Source organism: Callospermophilus lateralis, unplaced genomic scaffold (genome assembly GCF_048772815.1).
Source record: "Callospermophilus lateralis isolate mCalLat2 unplaced genomic scaffold, mCalLat2.hap1 Scaffold_614, whole genome shotgun sequence".
NCBI classification, from domain to species: Eukaryota; Metazoa; Chordata; class Mammalia; order Rodentia; family Sciuridae; genus Callospermophilus; species Callospermophilus lateralis.
Genome location: NW_027514637.1, coordinates 689388 through 708696, shown reverse-complemented (window position 1 = coordinate 708696; position 19309 = coordinate 689388).

Sequence of the window (19309 nt, the reverse complement as noted above, 5' to 3'; positions counted from 1 at the left end):
GTCAAATGAGTTTTTCAAAGCCCTACAGAGGCTAGCCCATACGTGGTTGGTTTTTCTCATGACTCCAATTAACTTAAAGAATCTAAACCCCACAGTAAATAGGCCTCAAATTTGAGAAGCAGAGCAGTATTAATGGCAGGTCTATTTGATCACTCCTGGTTCAAAGGAATGATGTCCAGGCCACCATGACTTTAGGCAAAAGAGGGGCAAGTGAGGTTATTTTGGACACTGTCTTGGGCTGCACCTCTCATGGAAACTTCCAGCCAGAGGTTATGAGGAGTGTCTATATGGAAGAAGGTGAGTGCCATGTGGGAGTGTTTTGGTTTTAATTGTGTTCATTTGTTTGGTGGTTGGAAGAGATAACTGGGTCCACCTTGGCTTGAACTCTGGTGTGATTCCCCTTAAAGACTGTGTTTTGGAACTGACCTCAGAGAAGGTACAAAGTCCTATGCCATTGTATATCGATATTTCTGGGACATTTCTGCAGAACGTTATTCAATGCTAAGTATACCAATCAAGGGCCCAATGAACTTCTGGGCTTCAAATCTTACCTAGATTTCTGTTTTCATACTTATTTTGAAAGGTTAATAAAATAGGTAATTGACACTTCCTGTTTTTCTGTATGCTTAATAAAATACTGTTGAAATCTTGAGAACTCTTTGCTATTCATGTTCCCAGAATGTGCTGTCCCCAACTGCCAAACTGCAGAATGTACTCCATCACACAGTTGCACAAAACCACCCACTTGCCCTTGCCCATCAATAAACTTTCCTCCCTGCCCTCTCCAAGGAAAATATATAAGCACTTCTTAAGCTGTTCTCAGGGCTCTCTGCTCTATTCAAGTGAGCTCTAAGCCCTTACATGCCGGACCCGCAATAAACCCTTTGCTGTTGCATGAAACAGTCTCTTGGTATTCTCTTTCACTGACCCTCGCCCGACCTTTACATTTGGTGGCCCCAGCGAGGTCCGGTCACCGCAGATGAAAGACACCCAATGGGCTCCTCTGGGGTTAAATAAGGCCCCTCTTTCTGGTTTCAGGTTTCAGGTTAGGGTTTGGCAAAATGGCTATCAGTGAAGAGAGTGTGCTCTCTATGAGTGTGCCTGACAGACATGTCACAGAGCCACAGGCCATGTCCCTGGGGAATGGAGTCAGGAAATCGAGGAACAATAGTCTCCTCAACTCAGAGCTATTTTGTTTTGGATTCGGTATTGCCAGCCCATCGGGTTTTGCCGGCTACTCAGTTTTGGTCTCAGTATTGGACGTCCATTGCCTGTCTTTATTGTCTTGTCTTTTCTGTGTCATGTGTCGTTGCTTTCAATGTCTGTGTATCTTTCATTATGGGACAGAGCACTTCAATGCCTCTGTCCCTGACCCTTGATCACTGGACCAAAGTCTTCTTAAGGGCTCAGAATCTTTCTTTTTCAGTAAAACGCTAAACCTGGCAGATTCTGTGCCTCAGAATGACCCGCCTTTGGAGTCAGAGGGCCCCCAGAAGGATCTTTCTACTTCGCACTAATTCAAAAAGTCAGAGATATTGTCTTTCAGCCGGGGTCACAAAGCCATCCAGATCAACAGTCGTATATGTTAACTTGACAAGACCTCTGCAAATCTCCTCCTCCATGGGTGAAGCCTTTCCTTGTCCCTGCCCCCACTCCTACTCCTTCCCCCATGATTCTATCTCTCAAACTCTCTGCTCCTTTTCCTCCACCCTCTTTTCTCCCTGTGTCTCAAGACTCTACTGGACTCTCCTCCCCCTCCTTATCTTCGGCCCTTGTCCCCCAACACCCAAAACCCTCTAAGTGATTCCCCTTCTGCTGACTCAGCCTCTCCATCATTCGAGGAAGCTAGGCTGGACAATGCCATCCCGATGACTCTCCCATGGAACACACAGCCCCTCCTTCCCAGGAGAAAGCTGTCCCGGCTAAAAGAACTCAAAAAACTCGCCGGCGTTTTCACACCTGCCTACTTGGAATGACTGCCAACAACTCCTAGAGACTCTCTTCATGACAAAGGAATGAGAGAAAAACCTCCTGGAAGCTAGAAGAAAATATCCTCGTACCAGATGGGTGATCGACACAACTTTCCAACATACTCAAAGCCGGCTTCCCCTTGAACCAACCGAACTGGGACGACAACACCTGTGAAGGTAGGGAGCATCTTTCCACTTATTGCCAGGCTCTAATAGCAGGTCTCCAAGCGGCCGCTAGGTGAGCAACTAATTTGGTCAAGGTAAGAGTGATTATTCAAAGGCCTGATAAATCTCCCTCTATGTTTCTAGAGAGAATTATGGAGGCATATATGAGATATACTCCTTTCGATCCTCAGGCAGAGGATCAAAAGGCATCTGTCATGATGGCCTTAATTTGGCAAGCTGTCATGGTTATTAAAAAAAAGTTAAAAGAGAGATTTAGTCAGAGAAGCCAAGAAAGTATACTATAAGAGAGCAACAGGGAGAAAGAAAGAGAGCAAATGGAGGATGAGAGAAGCAAAAGACAGACTAAGGCATTGACTAAGGTCCTGGTTACAACAGCAAATAGGCCAGAAATTAAGAAACAGGGTGACAGGAAGGGATACCTGGGCCCACGCCAGAGGCCACCCCTTGCCTCAGATCAATGTGCCTACTGTAAAGAAAAAGGACACTGGGCCAAAGAGTGCCCTAGAAAGAGACAGCCATGCCAGGCAGCCATTCTGAGTCTGGAGGATGACTAAGAAGGTCAGGGCTCAGATCCCTTCCCCTAGCTCAGGGTGACTTTTGAAGTGGAGGGGACCCAAGTAAACTTTGAAGTGAATACAGGAGCAGTATACTCAGGCCTCAAGGCCCCATTGGGCCCTCTATCAAATAAAAGGTCTGTAGTTCAAAGGGCTAATGGAAGAAAATATCGGGCTTAGACAAATAAGAGGAACATGGACCTGGGGAAAGGAGAAATCCATCACTCCTTCCTAGTAATCCCAGGATGCCCGGACCCATTGATGGGCAGAAATCTGCTCAGCAAGCTCCGGGCCAAAATAACTTTTAACCCTGAAGGGCCCCAAATGAAATTTCTAAATCCTTCAGTAAAAACTCCTATAGTCACGGCTCTAACTATATTAGCAGAAGATGAACATCCACTCTTCACACCCCCTAAGACTGATCAAACAGGTAAACTACCCCAGAAATGGATAACAGATTACCCAGATGCATGGGCAAAGACTGCTGGGTTAGGCCTGGCCTTTAAACAACCTCCAATAACAGTGGAGTTAAAAACCTCAGCTTCCCCAATCAATGTCAAAAAATATCCTCTAAGCAAAAAAAGCTAAAGATGGGATAAGGCCCCATATTCAGAAATATCTGGCCATAAGGGTCCTAAGGCCCTGTTAATTGGCCTGGAACAATCCTGTGCTACCAGTAAAAGAAGCCAGGAACTGGGGACTATCACCCGTTCAAGACCTAAGAGAGATTAACCACAGAGTGCAGGACATTCACCCCATGGTACCTAATCCGTACAATCTACTTAGCACTCTGAAACTTGAGCGGAAATGGTATACTGTTATGGACTTAAAAGATGCTTTCTTTTGCTTGCCTCTGCAAAAAGATAGTCAGTTGCTGTTTGCTTTCAAGTGGGTAATCCCAGAAACCGGAACGTCTGGTCAACTAATTTGGACTAGACTCCCACAGGGGTTCAAAACTCCCCTACTCACTTTGATGAAGCCCTCCACAGAGATCTCAACAACTTCAGAACTACACACCCCGAAGTCAACCTGATTTAATAGGTGGATGACTGGCAGCCAACACCAAGGAAAACTGTGAGTCTGGGACCCAAGCACTATTATGCGACCTTGCTTAACTCAGGTATAGAGCTTCTGCCAAAAAGGCCCAAATTTGCTAGCATAAAGTAATCTTCCTGGGCTATTCCCTTAGGGGCAGTAAACGATGACTCACTGAGCCCAGAAAACAAACCGTTGTGCAGATACCACCGGCATCAAACAGGAGAAAACTCAGAGAGATTCTTGGGACTGCTGGCTTTTGCAGGTAATGAATACCTGGGTTTGCGTCCTTAGCTGCTCCTTTATACCCAGTGTTAAAGGGAGATGCCCAATTCCAATGGACCCCTGAGCACCAGCAAGCTTTTGATAACATTTAAGGATACTGACACTGAACGCCTCAACTTCATCAAGCTCAGCCTGCAATTACAGAAGGCCCTACACTACGTTAAAAATATACATCAACTCACTCACCTTGGTTCAAAGACATTGCCGGCATTTCTGAAGGATCAAGAACAGAGTTTTCCACTAACTGACTCACAGCGAAAGGAAATAACTGAACGGGTAACAAAAGCCTGTTGGGTCCATCAATTGGTTAATGCTTACCTTTCCAAGTTTCCTAGATGAAAGCACCTACGAGGAATCAGACCGGGACAATTCTGGGAAGTAGACTTTACTGAAATTAAGCCAACAAGTTATGGACTTAAATACCTCCTAGTCTTTGTAGATGCATTTTCAGGATGGATTAAAGCCTTCCACACACACACAAAAAAAAAACATAAAAAAAACAAAAAAATAACAACAACAACAACAACAACAAAAACGGCCCAAATGGTTTTCAAGAAGATTCTGAAAGATATTTTTCCAAGATATGGTCTGTCTAAGGTAATAGGGTCTGATAATGGACCCAGGTAACTCAGGTGTTAATGAGGATCCTGTGGATTAGTTGGAAGTTACATTATGCTTATATATCCCAGAGCTCAGGACAGGTTGAAAAAATAAATAGAACCATTAAAGAGACTTTACTAAAATAAAGCTTAGAGACCGGCATAAAAGATTGGACTATGCTCCTGCCTTTTGCACTGTTTCATGTGAGAAATACTCCCTCTGTTTCTTTGTTTAACCTCACCCCCTATGAAATTCTCTATGGTGCCCCTCCTCCAGTAAGGGACCTAACCCTAACTCTAAGACCTAAATATCCCTTACACACCTCCTTGCTTGATAGACTTAAAGCCATTGAAAGAACTCAGCGATACCGGTGGAAACAGCTTGCCACTGCCTACCAACCTGGGGACGAGGTGACTCCACATCAATATCAATTAAGAGACTTCATCTACATAAGATGACATCAAGTGTCATCCCTGGAACCTTGATGGAAAGGAACATATCAGGTGCTACTTAAAACACCTACAGCGGTAAAAGTAGAGGGAATCACTTCCTGGATCCATGCCTCTCATCTCAAACCTTGGCCGTGTCCAGACTCTGGCTGGAAACTGGAGAAGACTGGTAACCATTTCAAATTGCGTATTCGCCATGTGGATAAGGCTATAGACTCTCCCCTTGGCCACCAGTAGTTCTAACCCTCATCATCCCATTCAGCAGCGATGGCTGATCACAAATCCTACTACACAAGAAGTATGGTCTATCTCGCATACAGCCCCCTTAGGGACCTGGTGGCCATCTCTCCACCCAGATATTTGTCAGCTGGCTATAGGTCTTTCCTATTGGGATATCCCCGATGGAGTGGATCCCACTAAAATTTCACCAAATCTCTTCTGTACCATAATAAATGGAAACAAACATTATGGATGCAGGGACACATGAGCCAGATTCAGCTTGGCTAGCCTAGATTACTATATTTGCCCGGGGGACTATCAAAGCCACAAACAGTCATGGCTGTGTGGGGGAAAAGCCGACTTCTTCTTTAAGTCATGGGGATGTGAGCATACACGGGCTGCCTGGTGGAACCCAAAATCCTCATCAAATTCAGTAGACAGCATTGGCCATATTACCAATTAGACAACCAGAAACTATGTCCCCCAGCGGGGTCTCTAATTCTCAAAATCTGTGTGACATTTTTAACTTCGGCAAGTGCTCAAAAAGGGAAAATTCCTCTATGTGGAGTCCTTTTCCCTCCTTCGCTCACATCCTGTACTATGCTTCTCCCATAGTTCCTCACTCTCAGCCTTCTGCTCTGGACTCTCTGCTGTCACTCCCACATCAGCAACCTGATTTCTCCCCTCCAATTACTAGATCAAAAACCCAAACCTCCACCAGTTCTCAGACCATTGCCCCCTTGCTGAGGTAGCAGATACTGAGGTACCCTTCCACCCACTCACTCCTCTCTTCTACTGTCAGTGCCTGCACTGGATCCCACCAGGTCCTCTAACAAGCTAACCCAAAGCTCAAACAAGCTGAGAAGGGCCCTCAGACCCCTATCCTAGATGTAATGAAAATGGCCTTTAAAGTTGCTTGGCCATCACTGAAAAGAGGTTACTAAGAATTTAAAGTCCCTCACAGGCTTTGTGGGGTACTCACTCCCATCTTCCCCTCTGCTCTACCTGTTCTACTGCTCAAGTTTTTGTTGCTAGGAAAATCCTAAAACCCTTTCCCATTATTCTTTTACATCTCTCCTTCCTCATTCTCAGATCCACGGAACTTCTCTCAGCCTTGCCTTCCCCGTCTTCCCCCTCTGTACCACGTCCACAGAAATGTCTTAAATGACCTTCTCCACAAGTCTTCACCAAGGCTTACTTTAGGTCTTTCAGAAAAAGAGTCCCTCTGAAAGAGTTCAATGGAGATAAACTTCCACTTTTCATCTAGCCATGTTCTACTTGACCACTGGTTGGAAAAATCACCACTCCTAAGCTAGACACCGACTTACTAGTTTTTCACAAAATATGTGAACGATGCCTCAGCCCTTGAGCTGGTTCTTCACAGAGATGGCTACATTTCTAAGATAAAAACTTACCAACTGGGGTCCATGGTGACAGCTGGCAGGGAGAAAATAAAGAGGCAAAAAAGCTGTCCCGTTCCAAGGTGTCCTTGAAAAGTTAACTTACCCAGAACAGAGGAAAAAAAAAACTAAAACAAAAACTGCTTTTTGTAAACTTCTGCAGACTGTGGACTTCTGAGCCCCTTCCCTTACATGTTGGGTACAAATTCTGAAACTACCGAAACTTCGGGTTCAGGGGCTTAATTGATTAAAACAGAAGCAATGCCCTCTAAATCCAGATGCAACCAAATAAGACTGTTTTCCTCTCTTTGGTGCTATCTTAGTTGCCTCAACTTGTCCATCCCTACAACAGTATAATTCTATACACTTAAAAATTATTTATGTTTTCATAAAATGGTCAACAGATGTGATTAATTATGTAATGATGCAGATGTTTTCCAGAGTGCTCTATCATGAAGCAGGTTCATTTAAAGATCAAATAGGGGGGCATACAACCCGGTTCTACAGGGAACCTGTATCCCTCACTTTAGCCATTCTATTAGGAATAATAGTTGCTGAATGGGTGGGCACAAGAACAACTGCCCTAGTTCATGGGACACAACAAAGACACCATTAGAAGCAGAAATAGACCAAAGCTTAAAGACATTAAAAAACTCCATCACAGTTTTAGAGGAATCTTTAACCTCTCTCTCTCTCTGAAGTTGTTTTACAGAACAGGTGAGTGTTGAACCTCCTCTTCATGAGCGAAGGGAACCTTTGTGCTTGCATTGAGAAAAGAATGTTGTGTTTATGCTGGCAATACTGGAGTTGTAAAAGAATCTATGTGTAAATTAAGAAAACGACTTGAAGAGCATCAAAGAGGGACAGAGGCCCAAAAAGGGTGGTTTGAGTCTTGGTTCACACAGTCCACCTGGTTAATTATGCTTTTATCTGCCCTGGCCAGTCCATTAATAATCCTCATATTATTGCTAACTGTAGGACCCTGTTTGCTCAACCATTTAGTTTTCTTTCCAACCCAAATCGAACCTGTTATTAACCCTAACCATACAATGTTCTCTCAATCTAATTTTACAGAAGAGCAGAGACAGAGTTGGTCTTACAATACAGGAATGCAGGGGATCTTCCAACTGCTGAGAAACTAAAAGGTCCATGCAAAAATGATCCCTGGAGAAATGGTAAGCAGCTATGAAGGAACTGAGAGAGCAAAAGTCATCTCCCATTGCAAACTACCTGGTCAGCATGAAGGGATGTGTCTGAATCAGCCTCTCTCTTCTTAATGTAGACCTGAAGGACAAAACCAGGCCTGTGTGGAGAGCTGTTCCCGGTTACCAATGATTTGTATACCATTCTAACTTGTGAAACTGTCACAGGAATTAGGGGCAGCCTCCATCTCATGGGACCCTTGGAAGCAATTGTTAGGACAACGTGGTTGCCAAGGCAGTGACCTCATTCAGTTCCTGAAGGAAGTGACCTCACGTCACTTTCTTGGTGATGAAATTCTCTCAACTTGAAATCCAGGAAGCAAGGCACCCACAGCCAGTCCCAGTCCCAGTCCCAGTGGTTGAACTTATTTTGATTTACCAAGGACAGCCTCAGTCTTTCTTAGGACCTACTGATGTGAGGATGGCCAAATGCAAGGAAAGCTATGAAGAGGGGCCTTTCTTGAGAAAGCAGGTAGTGGCTCACCACTGGCTCCTGACAATTTCACAGAGTTGGCCAAGGAGACCAGATCTGAGAAAGAACAGGCCATTTCTGGGGAACATAGTATGGCCTACCAGTCAGAGGACACTCTGGATAGTCACAGACCTACATGGGAGAAGGAGGTGTCTTTGTGGTGTGGGTGTGGGTTTGTGGTTTTGTCTCATGTTCTGAGAATAGGTATGAATGGAGGTTTGTTTGGTTTGGAGTGAACTATTTTTAGTAAGTCGTTTGACAAGGCGAGTGTTTCTGTGTCTGTGTATCCAACTGTGTCCATGGTTGGAGACATTAGAAAAGAGAATGCATCAATGGAAGTGTCCTGTCTAGCAGAAACTTTCCCAGCATTCATTCTGCACAATTTATAAATGGACTGCAGATTTCCTTATTGATGGGCAGCACCTGCTATCTTACTAAGTTCCTGTTTTCTTCCTGAATTCTGGCCACTCTCCAAAATAGGCTCATGGTTTTGTGTTTAAGATATATACAACCTCAAAGCTCTGTGACATGAGCATGTACTGGGTAGCTGAAGGGATTGGTAAGCACCTCAGAGAACTCAGATATCAGTGTGACCAGGAAAGTCTCAGTGGAGAAACCCTGCTCGAGGCTTTTTGTTTACCTATTCTTCTGTTGCACTGAATGTCAGGAAGGTCTTTTCTTCAGGCCACCTCTTTGTGAAGCTTGAAGAAAACAGTTGTCAAATGGAAATGAATGGGCATTACCTGTGGCTCTTTGCTTAATTTCTTTGAAAAGGATGTGTCTGAATCAGCCTCTTGGCCCTTTGTGATGCTGTGGCTTAGATTCTCATCTCCTGATGGATCCAAATAACGATCCCATGTGTACATCCAAAACCAAAATGGCCAAAAGAGCAGTCTTTGTGGATGAAGTCTCTCGCCTTCCTTTGTAACTTTCCTGACCTCCATCAAGTGAGAATAGGGATCCTTTGGGTCAAATGAGTTCTTCAAAGCCTTGCAGAGGCTATCCCATAGGTGCTTGGGTTTTCTCATTACTCCAATTCACATAAAGAATCTGAACCCCACAGTCAGTTGGCCTCAAATTGAAGAAGTGGAGCAGTACTAATGGGAAGCCTATTTGATCTCTCCTGGTTCACAAGAAGGCCACCCCGACTTTAGGCAAATTAGGTGCAAGAGAGCTTATTTTGGACACCATCATGGGCTGTGCCCCTCATGGAAAACTACAGCCAGAGGTTATTATGAGTGTCTATATTGAAGAAAATGAAAGCTGTGTTGGAGTGTTTTGGTTTAAATTGTGGTCTTTTGTTTGGCTGTTGGAAGAGATGAATTGGTCCACCTGTTCTTGAACTCTGGTGTGATTCCCTTAGAGACTGAGTTCTGGAACTGACCTCAGAGAAGTACTGCCATGAATAGTGTTGGGATTTTTGGAAATCTGGCATGAGTGCTGCCCTTGGAAACTGAGATCTAGGCCCAGGGTGGCTTTCCACGGAGCACTGGGCCTCTCAGCCTGGATATCACATGATTTGACTCTGAAAGACTTGGCACCTATAGTTGAGAGTCAAAAATCATATGGACCTCACATTCTAGACCTAAATGGGCCTTACTTTATGTAACTTTTTGGTCACTCTTTGGGAAGCCTTATCTGTTAGTGTTCTCCAGAGCTTTCATTGAAATGAACTTCCTCACTAGTTAATCGTTCCTGAATGAATTGAAACCCTAAGTGCCTCCAACTTCATTTTTGAAAAATGGCTAGATAAATACCATGATTTTTTAAAAAATCCCATGGCCAGGTTGCCCTGGAGATTTTTGGATGTCCTGTTGCCGATCATGAGTGTACCAGACAGTGCCTTGATTGACTGGTTTTATGAAATTGGGTGTAGAACAGAGATTCCAGAGAGTTGGAGCTTGCTGAGTAGTGGGCCTAGAGCAGTGGTTTGCAGGTTTGTGATAAAACATCTGTGTTGTGGACATGTGGATGTGCTATTGGCTTCCAAATGTCTTGTGACTGATATGGTATTGCAAGCAGTCACTTATATGTAAAGGCATCCTATTATATGGAGCGGTTTCAGGGATATGTGGGATAGAAGCCTTCTTGGTGAATTCTCCTGCAGACCTTGACCCAGCACACGTGACAGAACTCCATTCAGCACTGTGTCCCATTTGAACTCCATGTATTTTGTGATGCAAATACCAAACACCCAGTGCAGCAGCAAGAAACACCACGAAAAGTGGAGGATAAATAAATGGCTTCACAGTCCACAAGGGGAGACACTTAGCCCCCAGTGGCCACAGTTTAATTAAAATGAGAGAAATCTGTTGTGCTACCTCATGTTCATTGGAAAATAAGAAACCATGTCCTCCAGGTCTTTAACCAAAACAAGTCAGAGGACACTCTGGATAGTCACAGACCTACTTGTGGGAAGTAGGTGACTTTGTTGGTGTGGGTGAGGGTTTATGGTTTTGTCTCATGTTCTGAGAATAGGTAGGAATGGACGTTTGTTTGGTTTGGAGTGAAGAGTTTCTGTAAGTCCTTTGACAAGGCGAGTGTTTCTATGTCTGTGTATCCCACTCTGTCAGTGGTTGTAGACATTAGAAAAGAGAATGCATCAATGGATGTGTTCTGTCTAGTAGAAAGCTTCCCAGCATTCATCCTGCCCAATTTATGAATGGACTGCAGCTTGCCTTATCGATTGACAACACCTGCTAACTTCCTAAGTTCCTGTTTTCTTCCTGAATTCTGGCCACTCTCGAGAATAGGCTCATGGTTTTGTGTCCAAGATGTGTACCATCTCCAAGCTCTGTGCCATAGACATGTACTGGATACCTAAAAGGAATGGCGAGCATCTCAGAAAACTCAGATATCAGTGTGACCAGTAAACTCTCAGTGGAAAAACCGTGCTTTAGGCCTTTTGCTTACCTATTGTACTGTTGCCCTGAATGTCAGGAACGTCTTTGCCTCAGGCCAACCCTTGTGAAGCCTGAAGAAAACAGTTTTCAAGTGGAAATGAATGGGCATCACCTGTGGCTCTTTGCTTAATTGCTTTGGAATGGAATGTGTCTCAATTAGCATCTTGGCCCTGTGTGACGCTGTGGCTTAGATTCTCAGCACCTGATGTACCTAAAGAAAGATCCCATGTGTGCATCCAAAACCAAAATGGCCAAAAGAGCAGTCATTGTAGATGGAGTCTCTCGCATTGCTCTGAAAGGTTCCTGATCTCCATCAAGTGAGAATCTGGATCCTTTGTGTCAAATGAGTTCTTCAAAGCCCTGCAGAGACTAGAACATAGATGCTTGGGTTTTCTCATGACTCCAATTCACATAAAGAATCTAAACCCCACAATCAGTGGCCTCAAATTTGAGAAGCAGAGCAGTTTTAATGGTAGGCCTATTTGATCACTTCTGGTTCACAGGAAATGTGTCCAGGACACCCTGACGTTCGGCAAATGAGGGGCAAGGGTGCTTATTTTGGACACTCTCTTGGGCTGGGCCCCTCATGGAAAGCTCCAGCCAGAGGTTATGATGAGTGTCTATGTGGAAAAAGATGAGGGCCACGTGGGAGTGTTTTGGTTTTAATTGTGGTCATTTGTGTGGTGGTTGTAAGGGATGCCTGGGTCCACCTGGGCTTGAACTCTGGTGTGATTCCCCTTACCGACTGAGTTCTGAAACTGATCTCAGAGAAGTATTGCCATGAATTGTGTTGGGATTTTAGGAGGACACGCATGAGAGTCGCCCTTGGAAACTGAGATCTAGGCCCAGAGTGTCTTTCCGCAGAGCACTGGGAATCTCAGGATATCACATGATTTTATTCTTAAAGACAGGGCAGCCATATTTGAGAGTCAAAACAATCATGTTACTCACATTGTAGACCACAATGGGCCTGGCTTCATGTAACCTTTTGGCCACTCTTTGGGAAGCCTTGACTGTAAGAGTTCTCCAGAGCTTTCATTGAAATGAGCTTCCTCACCATTTATTGGTTCCAGAATGATTTGAAACCCCCAGTGCCTCCAACTTCATGCTTGAAAAATGCCTAGATGAATACCATGAAATTTTTGAATTTCCCATGACCATGTCGTACTGATGAACCTTTGAATGTTCTATGTCTGATCATGAGTGTACCAGACAGTGCCTTGATTGACTGGGATTCATGAAAATGGTGTAGAAGAGAGAAACCAGTAAGTTGGAGCCTGCTGAGTGGTGGGCCTAGATCAGAGGTGGGCAGGTGTATGATAAAACATCTGTGGGGGGCCATGTGGATCTGCCATTGGCTTTCAAATGCCTTGTGACTGACATGGTGCAGCCAGCAGACAGTTCTATGTAAAGGCATATTGTTATATGGAGAGGTTTCAGGGCAATGTTCAGAACCAGGTTGCTATGGACAAGGGGGCAAGCTATGTGGGATAGCTGACTGGTTGGTTCATTCTCCTGAAAACCCTGACCCACGACATGTAACAGAACTCCCACCAGCACTGTGTCCCACTTGAATTCCTTGTATTTCATGAAGCAAATACCATGAAAGAAAGCAGCAAGAAAAACCATGAAAATAGGAGGATGACCAAATGGCTCCACAGTCCACATGGGAAGACACTTAGCCCCCAGTTGCCACAATTTACGTAGAAAGGGATAATTCAGCACTGCTGCCTCATGTTCATTGGAAAATAATAAACCATGTCCTCCAGGTCACATAGATGCAGACCCAGCTTTGATGTTCTCACTAGAAAGGAAGCAAAAACTCCTGACAACAACATATATTTCAAGTGCCCAACCTAATAGGCAGTTTCTCAAGAAGTCTTTAGGGCAGCAGAGCTCCCTGTTTGTGAAATGTGAACTCTGGCCCTTAGTTTGGGAAACTCCTCTACCACCTCCAAGTTTGTGAACTCCTGAGCATATTCCATTCCAGATATGTATTCACAGAGTTTCTAACACTTCCCCTCTAATTGTGTATTACTTGGCGCGTAGGTAATGTCAATGCATTGTTCTGGATGAGAGTGGGAAGAATTTTGTGTAGCACATATTTGCATACACATTGTATTCATTTTACAATTTTCCATTTGAAATATTGAATCCCTGACACTAACCCATACCCTACTATACTCTGACTACTAATCCTAATATGATGGAGAAAAATAACCCAAACAGAATAGAAATACAAATAGTTCAGAGGAGGCATGGTTTATAGCTGGGCTTGCCTTTTGCAATATATATAGGGTAGGAGTTATATATCTAGTCAATTTTCAATTGAGGTAGTTTTTCATGTGTTTTTAAAGTTAACAAATATGTGAATTTCTGTGTCCCTTTCTCTGTAGCCTATTCAGCACATGTATTTGAATATGCACATATAGAATCCTACCTGGTATCACACGTACATACTTGTGAGGTGGCTGACTTGGCAGATACAAATTGTGAGAAGAAATCACTCCTCCTAAACGGTGTTGTAACTGAAAATTCAACCTATGAGGAGCTTCCTAGTTGAACAACATTGTATATAAATCCGTGTTCAGTAAAATAAATATTTTTTGATATGTGGACGATATATATTTCACGATAAATTTTGATTGGCATATATATTGCTACTTTTTAATATCTCTGTGTGAGTTTTGTAAATACATACATATATATATATATATGTATATATATATATATATATATATATATATATATATATATATATATATATTCTCCAGATTATTCAAAAAATGAAATATATGTGTCTTATATACACTTCCTAAATTCATTCACATTCATGTACATTGTCTTATAATCTACTTTTCACAAGTTTATTTTCAGAAATATTCATTCCCCTGAAATACATATATGTTTCCTAGTACTGAAAACTAACTTCACTGAATGGTGCACACAAATCCTAATATTTCTACAGTAACTGACCCAGTTTAACATCAATGCAAGTAGATTCCTATGGGACATGATGTATATTTTGATGTTAATTTTTATTCAACACTGGTACGTTACTATTTCTTCAATTTAATCACATCATAGTGTATATATTTCATCCACAATTTAGCAAATTTATAGGCATTTGTTTCACTTTCAATCACTTCCTGAATCAGAACACATATATTCCTCCATATTTCTTGACTAGTCTTTTCATTAGACTTCTTTCCAAACACATTATTTTCAATTTCCATAATCACTTTTGAAGCAAAACTCACATTCTTCATGATAAACCATAACCCTAATATTACCATTAGATGTATAACTCATTGAAATGAATGTATGTATATCAATATAAGATTTTCTGTATTTTTTCAGATATCAATTCAATCCATTATTTAAAGTTGGAACTAGTTATATTATTTATTCACAGTATGGTCTATTCATGCATTATCTCTATATTCATAGACACGGGTTACACCTATTTGTACTCCAAATACTAATTTATATATCTTCAAATATTGCTCCCAGAAATTGTGGAAGAAATACTGATGTCACCTGATCTACATATACATTTTATCACAGTAATTTTCTGGACACAAAAAGCAAAGGTCACACTTATGATTGTACCAATGTAAAGGTCGTTCGAGCATCAGAGGAAGAGACCACCAAGAGACTGTCTCATGCAACAGCAAAGGGTTTATTGAGGGTCCAGCATGCTGGGGTCAGAGCTCACTTGAATAGAGCAGAGAGTCCTGAGAACAGCTTAAGCAGAGCTTTTATACTTTCCTTGGAGAGGGAAGGGAGTGAAGTTTATTGATGGGTCAGGGCGAGTGGGCGGTATGCATGCAACCGGGTGAGGGATTACAATCTGCAGTTTGGCAGTTGGGGACAGCATATTCTGGGAACAAGATTAGCAAACAATTCTCAAGATTTCAACAGTGTTTTGTTAAGCATACAGAAAAACAGGAAGTGACAAATACCTATTTTATTAACCATTCATTCCCCACTTCTTCTGGTTACTTTTAATCATAAAAGTGTTCTTTGGGTGGTGTCACATTTTATGTCTCCTAGTGGGGTATATTGTTGTCTGATTACCAAAAGTTTAACTTGTCCCATTTGAGAAATGAAACTACACGATGGAGCAAACAGGTTCCTACATTTAGCAAAAAATGAGGATTATTAATGGACCGGCCAGGGCTGATAAAAACGTAGTTAACCAGGGGGACTGTGTGAACGAAGACTCAAACCACCCTTTTTTGGACCTCTCTCTCTCGTTGACGCTCTTCAAGTTGTCTTCCTAATTTACTCATTGATTCTTTTACAACCAGTATGGTTGGCATAAAAACAACATTCTTCCCTCAATGCAGCACGAAGATCCACTTTTCTCATGAAGAAGTCCAACCCTCGCCTATTCTGTAAAACAACTTCAGAGAGAGAGGTAAAAGATTCGAGTAAAGCTGTGATGGAGGTTTTTAATAGCTTTGGTCTACTGCTGCGTCTAATTGGGTCATTTGTTGTGTCCCATGGACTACGCCAGTGGTTCCTGTACCCACCCCTGCAGAAACTCCTATTCCTTATTTCATGGCTAAAGTGAGGGATACATGTTCCCAGCAGAACCGTGTCGTATGCCGCCCTATTTGATATGTAAATGATCCTGCATCATGATAGAGCATTCTGGGAAACATCTGCACCATTACATAATTAATCACATCTGTTGACCTTTTTATGAAAACATAAACAAGGTTTAAGTATATAGAATTATACTGTTGTAGGTATGGACAAGGCAAGGCACCTAAGATAGAAGGGAAAACAGGGAAACAGTCCTATTTAGATGCAACCTGATTTAGAAGGCATAGCTTCTGTTGTAATCAATTAATCCCCTGAACCCCAAGTTTAGGTAGTTTCAGAATTTTGTACCCAACATGTAACGGAAGGGGATCAGAAGTTCACAGTCTGCAGAAGTTCACAAAAAAGCAGTTTTTGTTTGTGTTTTTTTTCCTCTGTTCTGGACAAGTTATATTTTTAATGACACCTGGGATGGGGAGAGCTTTTTTCTTCTCTTTTTTTTTCTCCCTGCCAGCTGTTACCATGGAGCCCAGTTGGTACCTTCTTTATCTTAGAAATGTAGCCATCTCTGTGAAGCCCCAGCTCAAGGTCAGTGGCCTTGTTCACATATTTTGTGAAAAACTAGTAAGGGGGTGTCTAGCTTAGGAGTGCTGATTTTTCCAGCTAGTGGACAAGTAGAACAGGCAACATGAAAAGAGGAAGTTTATCTACATTGAACTCTTTTATAGGGACTCTGTTGCGGAAAGTCCTTAAGTCAGCCATGGTGAGGACTTCTAGAGAAGGTCAGTAAAGACTTTTCTTTGGGCCTGATATAGAGGGGGAAGACAGGGAAGGCGGGGGGTGAAAGCAGCTTTGTGGATATGAGTATGAGGAAGGAGAAATGTAAAAGAATAACCGGAAAGGGGTTTGGGATTTTCCTATCAACAAAAAAGTGAGCAGTAGAACAGATAGAGCTGAGGGGAAGATGGGAGTGTGTTCCCAAAAAACCTGTGAGGGAGTTTAAATAATAAGTAACCTGTTTTCAGTGATGACAAACAACTTTAAAGACCATTTTTATTAGATCCTGAATTGGGGACTGAGGGTTCTCCTCACCTGGTTTGACCTTTGGGTTAGCTGGAAAGAGACTTGCTGCGACCCCGTGCGGGCACTGACAGGAGAAGAGAGGAGTGAGTCGTGGAGGGGTGCCTCAGTACTTGCTACCTCAGCAAGGAGGCAATGGTCTGAGAACTGGCAGAGGTTTATGTTTTTGATCTAGTAATTGGAGGGGACAAATCAGGTTGCTGAGGTGGGATTGACAGCAGAGAGTCTGGAGCAGAAAGCTGAGGGTGAGGATCTATTGGAGAAGCATAGTTCAGGATGTGAGCGAAGGAGGGAAAAGGCCTCCACATACGGGAATCTCCATTCACCCTTTTGAGCACTTGCACAATTTAAAAAGGTCACACAGAATTTGAGGATCTAGAGACCCGTCTGGGGCCCATTAGTTTTGGTTTTCTCATTGGTAATATGGCCAATGCTGTGTACTGAATTTAATGAGGAGTTTGGGTTCCACCAGGCACCCCCTGTATGCTCACATCCCCATGACTTACAGAAGAAGTCGGCTTTTCCCCCACATCACCATGGCTGTTTGTGGCTTTGATATTCTCCCGGGCAAACATAGTAATCTAGGCTAGCCAACCTGCATCTGGCTCGCGTGTCCCTACATCTATAATGTTTGTTTCCATTATCTATCGTACAAAAGGTATTTAATCGAATATTAGTGGGATCCTCTTCATCTGGGATATCCCAATAGGAAAGACCTATAGCCAGCTGACAAATATCTGGGTGGAGAGATGGCCACCAGGTCCCTAAGGGGGCTGTATGCGAGAAAGACCATACTTCTTGTGTAGTAGGATTTGTGATCAGCCATCACTGCTGAACGGGCTGATGAGGGTTATTACTCCTGGTGGCCAAGGGGAGAGTCTATAGCCTTATCCACAGGGCGAATACGCAATTTGAAAGGGTTACCACTCTTTTCCAGTTTCCAGCCAGAGTCTGGACAGGGCTCAGGCTTGAGATGAGAAGCATGGATCGAGGAAGTGATTCCGTCTACTTTTAGTGCTGTAGGTGTTATAATTAGCACCTGGTATGGTTCTTTCCAGCGGGGTTCCAGGGATGACTCCAGATGTCTTCTTATGTAGATATCCATATGGAGTCCCCTCCTCCCAAGTTGGTAGGGAGTGGCCAGCTGTTTACACATGAATAGCTGAGTTTTTTCAAGAGTTTTAAGTCTGACAAGCAAGGGGGTGTTGAATGGATCTTTAGATCTTAGGGTTGGCGATAGGTCCCTTACTGGAGGAGGGGCCCCACTGAGAATTTCAGAGGGGGTGAGTTTGCACAAAGAAACAGAGGGAGTATTTCTTGCATGAAACAGTGCCTAAGGCAGGAACATAGTCTAATCCTTTATGCCAGTCTCTAAGCTTAATTTTTTAAGGTCTCTTTAATGGTTCTAATTATTTTTTTTTTACCTGTCCTGAGTTCTGGGTTCTATAAGCACAATGTAACTTCCAATTAATTCCCAGGGTCCTGGCTAACCCTTGACTTACCTGGGACATGAATGCCGTTCCATTATTAGACCCTATTACCTTAGGCAGGCCGTATCTTCGAAAAATATCTTTCAGAATATTCTTGACCACCACTTGGGCCATTGTTTTTTATTTTGTGGAAAAGGCTTCAATCCATCCTGAAAATGTATCTACAAAGACTAGGAGATATTTAAGTCCATACCGAGCTGGCTTAATTTCAGTAAAGTCCACTTCCCAGAATTGTCCTGGTCTGGTTCCTCGTAGGTGCTTTCCTACAGGAAGCTTGAAACTGTAAGCATTAACCAATTGACAGACCTGACAGGCTTTTGTTACCTATTCAGATATTTCCTTTCACTGTGAGTCAGTTAGTTGAAAACTCTGTTCTTGATCCTTCAGGAATGCCTGCAGTTTCTTTAAACCAAGGTGAATTAGTTGATGTACATTTTTAACGTAGTGTAGGGCTTTCTGTAATTGGAGGCTGGGCTCAGTGAAGTTTAGGTGTTCAGTGTCAGTGTCCTTAGATATTATCAAAAGCTTGCTGGTGCTCAGGGGTCCATTGGAATTGGGTATCCTCATTCAACAGCGGGTGTAAAGGAGCAGCTAAGAACACAAACCCAGGTATCCATAACCTGCAAAAGCCAGCAAAAGTCCCAAGAAACTCTCTTAGTTGTCTCCTGTTAGATGGGGGTCATTTCTGCACAACGGTTGGTTTTCTGGGCTCAGTGAGTCATCATTTACCACCCCTAAGGGAATAGCCCAGGAAGATTACTTCTTGCTGGCAAATTTGAGCCTTTTTGGCAGAAGCTCTATACCACCATTGAGCAAGCTCCCATAATCGTGCTTGGGTCGCAGACTCACAGTGTTCCTTGGTGTTGGCTGCCAGTAGCAGGGCATCTACATATTGAAGCAGGGTGACTTCGGG